Here is an 11,791-nt window from a genome sequence, read left to right as displayed (position 1 = left end):
TCCTCTTCCTTTTTTTCCCCCCCCCCCCCCATACTGGTCTTCTTCTTTTTTTATTCCTTCTCTTTTTTAAAGAAAAAAGGTTAAGATGGCAAGAAGATAGGAATAAGAAGGGATGAAATGAAAGTAAAAGACACAATAATTAAAGAAAAGATTATACATCATGGAATAATAAAAATGCAGTGGGTTGGGCCTAAGCCGAATCTTCAAACCCAAGTTTTCTTTGTTTTTGCTTTGATCTCTCTCTCTCTCTCTCTCTCTCTTCTTTTTCTTTCCCCCCCATGGTACAACCCCTTTTTATGACTTAAAAAATTTCTGTTTATATTTGTCAAAGAATTTTGAAGAGTTGTGATTAAGAAAGAGTCAAAATCGATGAAGAAAACTCAAATATAAAAATAAAAATAAAAATAGCAAAAGGGGTTGAACCGTGTTGGACCTTGCAAACTGTGGCAAATAGAGTTCTGGGTGAACTGCAATCAATTGCTGTCCAGGTTGAGCCTCTATTTGCCGTAGTTGTTAATGTCGTACGTGCATTTGTTTCTTCGCTTATCTACATTGTAAGTAAAGAATTAAGTTACTATTGTACCTCTATTATATTATGTTAAGATGTATTAAATTTAGTGAATTATGATCTTATTAGGTCATGACATATTGTACTCCAATAATTAAAAGCATCTTCTACTAGAAATTGGAATATAATAAAAAATCATGTCGAAATAACATTCAATATAACAAAAACTTTGATAGAAACAATTATTTATCATTCATTCCTCCCCGGACATCAATGCCAACTTTTATATGCCCGATTGATGTAACCGATTACCTGTAACAATTCATTCCCTATTTGAACTCATTTTTGAAAAAAAAAAAATATTTTGAAATAGTGATTTTTTGGAGAATATGTGGTTAAAAAATAATGAATTTTTTTTTATTTGTAAAGTTATTTTATGTAAGAACATGTAATTAAAAATAAAATAAAATAAAAAGAATTTTTAAAAAATGGTGACCTAAAATTTGATACTATCAATTTGTAAAACTCTCATTCTCCACTTGCATATTTGCATATCTGCAAAGTCTTTCGTTTTTCCAAAGTATCAAAAACACATATTTAATTATAATGAGATAAACACATGAAATTTAGAAATTGACTTCTAATAACATATTTGAGCATATGCATCCGTTCAACTCTTGTATTTCACCCGCAACCTTCAGATTTAAACTGAACACTTTACTTAAACATCAATTTTACGACTAACAATAATGATAAAATATAAAGTGTATCTATATAAAATTTTAAAATGGTCATGAATATTTAGCACACATACATCAAAATTTTTAATAACACTTAACTTTTGAAACTTCTTTTCCATAATGGAATTATCATTAGGATGATAACATGGTTAATTAACGTTAAGATTTAACAACAGTAAAGAGTAAATGAATTGTACAAGAGAAGGCTTCCTAATTTTTGTAACTGCGAATTTCAAAATAATATTATAGAATTTTCTATTACTAAATTTAATAATATTAATTTATAAAACCCATCATCAATAATTGACGTGAATAATATCACATTTTATAACTAGTTAAACTATTGGTCCCTTTAATTTTTCGTGTCATTTGGTTGCCATAAAAATTAAGAAACATAGAAACATGAATCCTTAGCATATAGATAAATATGAGTAATATAACTTCATAGCACATATGTGTGCTACATCTCCTGTGTGAAAAATAAGAAGAATCAAATTCAAAAATAAATGCAATTGCATTAGATACTATTAATAAAATTTCTGAATTATACTATTTATAATTCAGCCAAAAAATTGCTGGTAAATTGAGCCCATAAGAATTTTATGTTTCCTAGGAATTAAAATTTCTAGCTATTGCAGTTATCAAGTAACAAATTATTGTCTTAAAATATTTTAGCATGTGGCTAAGCAAATATATTGTACATATTCTTCGAAATCCAAAAACTGAATAAATTATTATTTATTATTGAATAACATTTTTTTCCTCTGAACTTCTAACCCTATCATTGATTAAGAGTAGTAATAAATTGAAATAGAATACCGACCAGCGAGGTCTAAATCATTAGAACAGAAGAGGATCCTTGAGCTGGATCTTTTCCATTTTCTTGGTCATAGAAATATTTCTACACACTCATTCAACACTATGGCAACAGAATTTGACGACCTCGTCAATTTCTTTGTTAAAAGATGAATAAAAGGTTAATGTTTCAAAATTAAGAAATATAGATTAAGAGCACTTCAACAATAGATATTTCAGCAAACAAATTTGGCAAAATGAGATCATATATCTGGTTGATAAGATGCCAAAAAAAATCAAATTGAAGCAACAAACCCAACAATACCAAATACCTGAAAACCTCAAGGGAAAAAGTAATTGGAACAACATTAAATTTTTCTTTGCTATTCTTTGCTAGATCTTTCCAGATCAAAGGCTTTTGAGTCCTTACTACTTAGTAACTATCACGTCATGTTAAAGCTTTCAACCAAGAAAGGCTTATTTGCAAAATTGGAAAACATATATAAGATTCAATTTAATTCGAAATATGCATTTTTTTTTTAAACTGCAGTTTAAATCAAATAATGTTTTAGTTCCTTATCATTTAGGATTTGGCTCTAGTTATGTGGGTCATGTTTAATCCTATTTAATTGAAAACAATTATAACAGTGTCTCAAGAAATAGACACCGACTATCCTAGCATAATGAAAGAAGATAAAATACTAGGCCACACATTTTGGTGAATAGCATAGAAATAGAGTATGCACATTGTTTATACTTGATGTATATAAATCACAGAATAGATAAAAAGATCTAACCATCGGAATTACATCAAGTGTTGTCTGCACATAAGTTTTGACATCTGTCCTCTCCATGGATTGACATATTTGAATAGAACTTCTATAAAAGTTAGAAATCACGCTGAACTTGTAATGCAAAATGCAAGAACATGAATAATGAAACATCTGAGAGTAAGATGAATTTGGTTTTAGAACAAATTTGGTTAAGTTTGAAGTTTATGCACTATTTCAACTTTCTAAGTTGTTATAATTCATCATTGACTAGAAAAGACGAACTTTCTTCCGTATACATCATCATTCCTTGGACAACAAATAATGACTTTGTAATATAACCAAAGACATTGCACTTTTTGACATAAAGATCAGATATTTTAGGATAGTGACAGATGTTCCTACTTGTGTAATAAATTGTCATTTTTGGCTAGTTAAAGGAGAAAAAATCTTTGAACAATTTTCAATTAATTAAGTTCCGGAAGTGTTTTGATAGAACAAGAGGATTTCATAGAAATCAAAATTGGGAATAAATCTAATTATGTTTCATTTTTTATTTTTTACTTGCTACCTTATTCTGCAGCAAACATTGTCAATGACAAAACCTTAACAAGAACTATTAGATTATAGTATTTAGATTCCTTTACATATATCGTTGAGTTTCTGGAGTCTGTAAATGAGTATGATAACAGAATTTCATGCAGTTTGTAATTCTACTGATGTATTACTCTAAGCTATTTTCCATGAACAATGTCATTTGAAGAACAAATCCCCATTTTTATATATTTTATATGAACCCATCATTTTAACCATCTTACAATAAAGCATGACAAAACTCCTACTGAATAATATAAACAACTCAATCAAATTTACAAGATCAGATTTTTCTTTCTTTTTTTTTAATGTATCTATCTTTTAAATTTGATGATCATACCATATTTAATCTACAAGCAAATCACCCAGCACAACTTTAAATTGTTGGGAAAATGAGTGATTTGTGTATAGATATTTATCAATTAACATAATCAATTAAATAATATAAAAATAATTCAAAAATAATATAAACATAAAAAGAAATGAGTTAGAAATACAAGTTATAGGGAGTCACGTCAAGGAGTTGTCCTAGAATCGTGTTGCCTCCTCTTTGTACAAGTTCTTTCCGCACTACACGATTTCAAGATAAAATTCATGTTACTCACAACTAGTTCTCCTTCTATGGGCACGACAATAGGGAGATGAATGAATGAACATCTCATCAGGTTACCAAAATAGTATAGTATAAAATTGTAACAAAAACAATATTTCAAGTAGTTGTAATCTAGTTCTATTATTCAATGAGATAGAGCCATCTTTTATAGGTGAATATCAAACCCACAATTAAACCATTAAAATATAAGTTATGATATGAATTATAATGTTTTTATTTTGTGTTAAAAACCGATTATTAAATAAAAAAATAGAAAATTAAATGGTTTAAATATTGAAAGGTTAAAACTTTATTTTTATGTTACAACAGATTTGTGAAGATAGCTTTTGATCTTTTGATAATCATCGATCAATTTTTCACAGTATGCTTTGAAAAACTATAATCACTTAAATAAAATTGTTAATAAATAAGATAAACTTGTTTGTTATAATCAAAATTTTAAGGTTATAATCAATCATAGGTAAACAATATTTAATTAATAAAATAATTTTCTATGTAGACAATAACTTTTTATTTTTTAACCACATATTCTTCAATAAAACACTTTTTGACAAAATCTATAAAATCCATAACAAATACGCCCTTAATATCTGGTCAATGTCATTTTAATTTTTAAGTATATAGAGGGGTGTTCAAGAAGGGAGCAAGTGCCATGTGCCTGCTGAGGTATGTTCATTGGAAGGTTGATTCCTTCACCAACAGCAAAGGCTCAAGTGTTGAACATGAGATTTTGGAGTCTTTTAAGCAAATTTTATGTGACACCTTCCATAAATAGTTAAAAATAAAAGAAAAACTGGTTAGCTAAATTTTATGCCTTCATTTTGTTGTTTTTTGTTTTCGAATGGAGTGGGGCAGGAGGAAGAAAAACTGGATATCGAGTTGACTATTCACTACTTCACTATTAATATCCGGGGCAATGTATTATTTACAAAGACCAATCATCGAATCTCATAAGCACATATAAAGAGGCAACGAACAAAAGTGAAAATAAATACTTCAGGTCCATGGCTCTGAAATTCAGTTTTGTGATGATATTTTGATTTGACTATATTTAAGTAAAGTAGCACTTGAATATTTTGAACATCACCTCATTTCCTTCAAATAACACCACCCTTCCGCCACGGTCACCGGAAGCAAGGTGGTCACCACTTTTATCAAACTTGATTGCAAAAATTATATCAACTGAAAGTTAAAACAAAATAAGCATATTAGAATATCTTAGGTTCATGCTCTAAACTCAATCTCTTACAATTCGTGAACACATGTATCTACCAGAACCAGTACTAAGATAACAGAGAAACAAGTCAATCCATAGTTATGCCATGAGAGTAAATAGAAGGTGCTCTATTGCATGTTCTCCAGGACTTGAAATTAGAAGACAAATTACAGAATATGGACAAACTCTGATTTGAGTCCACAAAGCTAGCATTAGCGAAGAAATACAAAGCTGAAGAAGAATGTCCAAAGAAATTCTTGATATCAAGGTATTTCTATATTTTAAGTTTCTTAAAAAATTCCATTTCTTTTCTAAGTGCGTGAATTTCAAGTGCTCGTCAACAAATCAAACTTCCATAAACATTCCAACTGGAAGCAATTATTGCTAGATTGCCAGGGAATTGGAAATGATACATAAATAAGATTCTTTATAGTTCTGAAGATTACTCTTTGGAACAAGTTCAGAAATATCTCCGAATTGAGGAAAAATCAAGGACAAGTGATAAGAGTGAAAACACTTATTAAGGGACATCGAAAGCCAATGCTATTGAAAAGATCGAGCCGTCCAACAAATCAAACAAGAGGAAATCTTTTAAAAACTTAAACAAGTTTAAAAAGAAGCTCAAGGAAAATTGTTTTGTATGTGAAAAAATCAGAAATTTTGCAAAAGAATGTCTACATCGAAAACACATTGTGGCTACTGTGAGTGAAATCAATGATATCAAAGGCAAAGTCCCCGGTTGGGGCATGATACATGTACAACTATTCATACATCATATGATAAGTCACTCTTCAAAACTTTTCACGAATCAAATGGAGAGTAAGAGATACAATTGGGTAATGAAGGCTATTCAAAAGTGGTAGGGAAAGTAAATGTTGATGTCATCTTCACTTCTAAAAAAGTCATTACTTTAACAAATGTACCATATGTTCCTGCAATTAAAATATCAACTAGAAAAGATAACTTACAATTGATCTAGACACAATTAAACCTTAGTAGACTCTGACCTTCCAACCTTAAAATCACTAAAGAACCTGTTGCAGAAGCTCTCTTGAAAGATCTTCAAATCGGTAATTTTCGGGCTCAGTCCAACGTACTTTTCTCAACCAACAACCAATCCAATCAGCTCCAAATCATAGCCAATTGATTCACCCGGTTGCTATTCAATCTTACCCACTTAGGACAAGAAGGGATGATGATTTGTGACCACAAAGGCTGGGAGAAGACACTACAAAGGTATACTATGAAGGAACCACCAATTGCACACATTAAACAAACGTTTTGGACACTTCTAGTGGCCTTTTTTCCCACACAAAGGGGGTCAGCCGGGATTCTCTTTTTCTTCTCTCAAAATCACAAAACATCATTAGAAAGTGGCTAGGGTTATAGCCATATATATACTCTAGTTTTAGACTTTAAGTTGGGTCATTAAAGAGGTAAACGGGCCAAGATTCAAGCCATTCAATAGGGAATGCAATTGGACCGGGTATAACTCATGGACTTGGTTATTGGATTTATTTCATTCATCGGCCTATGCCTATGACACGTTAACATCATAGCCCAAGATTTATTGTGTATCAAAAACCCAACAAATCTCCACCTTGATGCCCAATAAATCTGCAAGCAATCAAAACACACAGTTAGCACTTGCATAATCAAGGTAGCCAATAAAATTGGATCACAGACCTTACCTCGTGTTTCCGACCTGAAACACATACAATACCTGCTCCATATACTCACCGGGGCTAAGGTAAAAAACACCCAAGTAAAAACAAATATTCAATAGTAAACAATCAAGAGCAAATACACATGTGATGACGATATATTATAAGATAACATACATAGATTTTTTCATAAACATGTTTACATAGAATCATATATTAACACCAAGTCAATCAAACCACGATCAACCACATATGCAACACATGCATAAATGACCCTACGAAAAGATCTCAGCACACTTACCCTATCCCATTCTATATTGGTCACACCTCGAGAACACATATCTCTTCTCATCACCCACAAAGCTCACTAGACTGATCACCAAACTCATGTCTAACTAGTAGGTCACAATAGATCCTAAGTCCATGGGATAATCCTCATCTCCACATCACTTCTCCCAACCTACGTGGATAATGGGTCTTTACCTAAGAGAAGTGATAGAAGTGTCTCTCTCACACTCCACCTGATCAGGGTCTCTTTACAGATAAAAGATCCTAGACATTTGATCACATCTCCACTCGTGATCCAAATGTCACACTCCACATCCCCGGTACAAATCACCATGTACCCTTAGGCATCTACACTCCACCTCACCAAAAGACATGACACACTGCTAATGCATCCTAACCCACTATGCATGCAAGCAATTACACCAAGTAATCATATTGTCTTAAATTCATGTAAATGCACATATCAAACACATTGAAATGTAGCATAAAATCATGCAACAAAATTTAGACATATGCAGAAAGGATCACACACAGATGCATATGCAGTAACCAGGTATACTCTTACTAAACCTCACTAGGGTCATAACTCGACCCCTCAACCAAATTCTCCTCACCTCTCATCTTCGCCTTTAGTTTATCTTTCTTCTTGAGACAGTCCCTAATAAAGTGCCCAGACTTACTACAACTGTAACACCTTCTACTATTAGACTTGTCTCGTCCTTTGCCCTTCCTTTTACTACCCTCATCAATCAAGTCACTACTCGAATTACTACCGTCTTAAGTTCTACCCAGATTCATTTGCTTAAACTTCATCCTACTCCTCAAAACAGTGTCAAACAGGTGTAAAATAATTGATGTGTATGCAAGTTCATCATACTCTTCTTTTTGTGCTTCTGTTAAATTTGCAGAAAATTTGCCATCTATGACTTTTGAAACTTTTTGTTGGACCAGAATACCCTTCAATTTTTGTTGCCAAATAGGAAAATCCTCTTTCCCATTAAAAATTTCAACTTCAACGTGTGAAGACATTTTTAAGAGAAACAGAACAACCAAATCACAAATAGGTCACACAAAGTAATCCTAAGGTCGCAATATACGCCGTTCTAGATTCTCAGGATTTCGTAAGATTCATGATCTTAGATCAAGGGAATGTTCGAACGGGTCAAGTCCAGATGGTCTAATGGGATAATTAATGCAAACATGAAGATATATAAACAAAAAATTCAAAATTTCACACAACAAGTCCCACATAGTGACTATATGATAGATAAGCACAAAATCAACTACTAAGTTGCAATCAAAGTTCAACACTTCAAAATAGAGCAAATAATTCCAAAATTTTTTAGCACAAGCAATGGTTGCCAAGCAATGACAACCCCCAATCCTAGTGATCATCCCACACGATGATCTGCTAATGCTGAAATTTAAACTTAGTTAAGCCAATATACCAGAGTGGACCTATCTGAGTCCGTAAATTACGAGAGTTTCGAATTTATCACTTTAGGGCCACCACTATTCGTCCTAAAGTCTCTGAAAACTGCAGCAACCAAAAATCAAGATCGAGTCCCGAGTGCTCGAAGAACAACGCTGTCCAGATTCTACTGCGTACCCTGAAACAGAACACTTTCAACACGAAAAATGTCAGAAATAATATGAGGAACAAACTGCCTGAAGAGACCATCACGAGATTCCCTCTCACACGCCCTCACGCGTGGCTTTACCTCTCTGCGTGTGGGCCTCACGCGCCGCCTCCGATCGACACGAGCCCCCTGCAGTGTGCGCCTCCTCCTGCACGTCACGCCAGTGGTCTCCATTTCCCAAACTCCTTCTGTATTGATCAGAAAATGCGAAAAATGGAGATTGATTTTGACAGTTTTGAACAGCTTCTTCGATCTATTTTTGCTACGATTTTTGGACCTTTTTGGTATGATTCACAAGCCAAAACTACCATCTTGAAGCTCTGATACCAAATATCGTGGAAGCTCTCTTGAAAGATCTTCAAATCGATGATTTTCAAGCTCAGTTCAATATACCTTTCTCAACCAACAACCAATCCAATCGGCTCCAAACCACAGCCAATTGATTCACCTCGGTTGCTATTCAATCTTTCCCACTTAGGACAAGAAGGGATGATGATTTGTGGCCACATAGGCTAGGAGAAGACACCACAAAAGTATACTATGAAGGAACCACCAATTGCACACGTTAAACAAGCGTTTTGGACACTTCTAGAGGCATTTTTTCTCACATAAAGGGGGACAGTCGGGATTCTCTTTTTCTTCTCTCAAAATCACAAAACATCATTAGAAAGTGGTAGTGGAATAGGTATAGCTCACATCTTAAGTATAGTTAGTTCATTGAATGACTTATTGAGAAGCTAGGCCCTTTCCTCACTCTCCAGAGGGAGATGGGTGGATCATGCTTGTGCTGTCAAGCCGACAAATGACTGCTTTCGAGCGGTATTCACGAAGATGAAAAAGATTGAATGGTTCTAAACAGATTCGCTACTTGGGTCAATTGGCACTCTTTCACTAGTGATTGTAAGCTAGGTGCCCTTAAATGACATGAGGGGAAGAAGCTCTAACGGAAGCATCCAATCAACCGGGAATCCCACCTTTCACATTCTACATCTGCTACTGCTGGAGTGGGGTTATAGCCATATATATACTCTAGGTTTAGGCTTTAAGTTGGGCCATTAAAGAGGTAAACGGGCTAAGATTCAAGTCATCTAATAGGGAATGCAATTGGGTCGGGTGTAACTCATGGACTTGGTTGTTGGACTTATTTTATTCATCGACCTATTCCTATGAAATAATATTAAACCACGTTAACATCATAGCTCGGGATTTATTGGATATCAAAAACCTAACAGAACCTCTTTGATTGTGCTACCTGCACTTTCTAACAACTATATACTTTTTTCCCTCCGCGAGGATCACCAAGAATGAACTTGTTCTAGAACAACTAGAACACCATCCTTCTCTTTCCAACTTTAGAACTTTGAAGGCTTATTGGTGAAGGTAATGGTTTTTGGTATTCAATCGTTGATCTTTTAGTTGAATCAATAGAATTATAGAATCTATTTATGATCTCAGCACGATGTTCTCTTGATTGAAATTAAGGTCAACCAATGGCAAAAGATGTTTAAGATGAACTATGTCTTGGGTATATATAGTATGTAGTGTTTGACGTTGTTTAGGCTTGTAAAATAAGCTGAACTCATACCTAGGGCTTCCCAGATAACACACCTGCTCGAGTGCCTATCTCGTGACTAGCGAGCGGTCAATCAAAAGCTTGAGTAGCCAGGTCGCACCTAGCAAGTGATCATGCTTCTGTTTTTTTCATTCCAATGGCAGCGGGCGTTTAACATGCATTTTTGTTGCGATTTCTTCTCTTTGTTCTGTCTTTGATATCTTCAAGACATATACTACCAAATCCAACTCTTTGACTTGACTACAACTCAATAACTATGAATTTGGACAGGAAAATCGCTACTTACAATTTGGACATGACATCTCTATTTATCGTGAACTTCAATTCTATTTAATTTTGTTATTTCCTTGTCCCCTTGATTCCCCATCCCTTCAAACACCATTTTCCTACAGTTGTCTACTGCTGAAGAAGAGATGCTAATTCGACCTGCTTACTATCAATTCAACAAATCGAATAATAGCTCAGAAAATTACTCGGCACAGCAAATAATAATAACGAAACAACGAAGCTCCAATAATCATCACATGATAGTAAATTTTACTAAAATCCATAAGATTTTTCAAAGAATACTAGTACAATAGAGTTTTCAGTACAGAAAATATGTTCATTTTGCATTCTCTTTGTTATATCACTACCAAAATTAAGAACCCAATCCCCGTAAATAACCCCTGCATCCCGAATAAAAAAATATGTAAACTACAAAAAAAAAAAGCACAAAAAGAGGTTTAATTTCCAAAGATTATGTCCAATAATGACAAAAACAAAAAGCATATGCCTTTTCGCAGAACCCTCGAGTAATACATTAACCCACGTCCATCCCTTTGCTACCCATAACTAGAAAAACAAGATAAAAAATTATTCATCGAAAATATTTCTCTAAGGGCATTTCCAATGATGGGACCAACTTTGGTGTAACACCATCTGCAATTAGATTCCAAATATAGTGCAAAATTTGAGGTAATGAATAGTGTTACACCTAATTTGGTATAACACTATTCATTTACACAAAATTTGAAAATTTTCTAAAATCCCATTTTGCCATTGTTTCCACTCTTCAACAAATGTTTAATTTAACAATATTTTTCCAAATTTCCTTCATTTCTCTTTTAATTTTTCCTTTAACAATATTAATTACTTCAAATACTTCAAAAACAATATTATCCATGAATGCTATGCATAATATTTTTCCAAATTTCCTTCATTTCTCTTTTAATTTTTCCTTTAACAATATTAATTACTTCAAATACTTCAAAAACAATATTATCACTTCAAGAATATTATGCATAGCATTCATATTGAAGGCTCATTTTTAACTGTTGCTTTGAATTGGGATCTCTCTCTCTCTCTCTCTCTCTCTCTCTCTCTCTCTCTCTCTCTCTCTCTCTATATA

This window comes from Olea europaea, unplaced genomic scaffold (genome assembly GCF_002742605.1).
Source record: "Olea europaea var. sylvestris unplaced genomic scaffold, O_europaea_v1 scaffold2123, whole genome shotgun sequence".
Lineage (NCBI taxonomy): Eukaryota > Viridiplantae > Streptophyta > Magnoliopsida > Lamiales > Oleaceae > Olea > Olea europaea.
The sequence above is the reverse complement of the archived record's forward strand: the minus strand, read 5'-3'. Positions refer to the sequence as shown.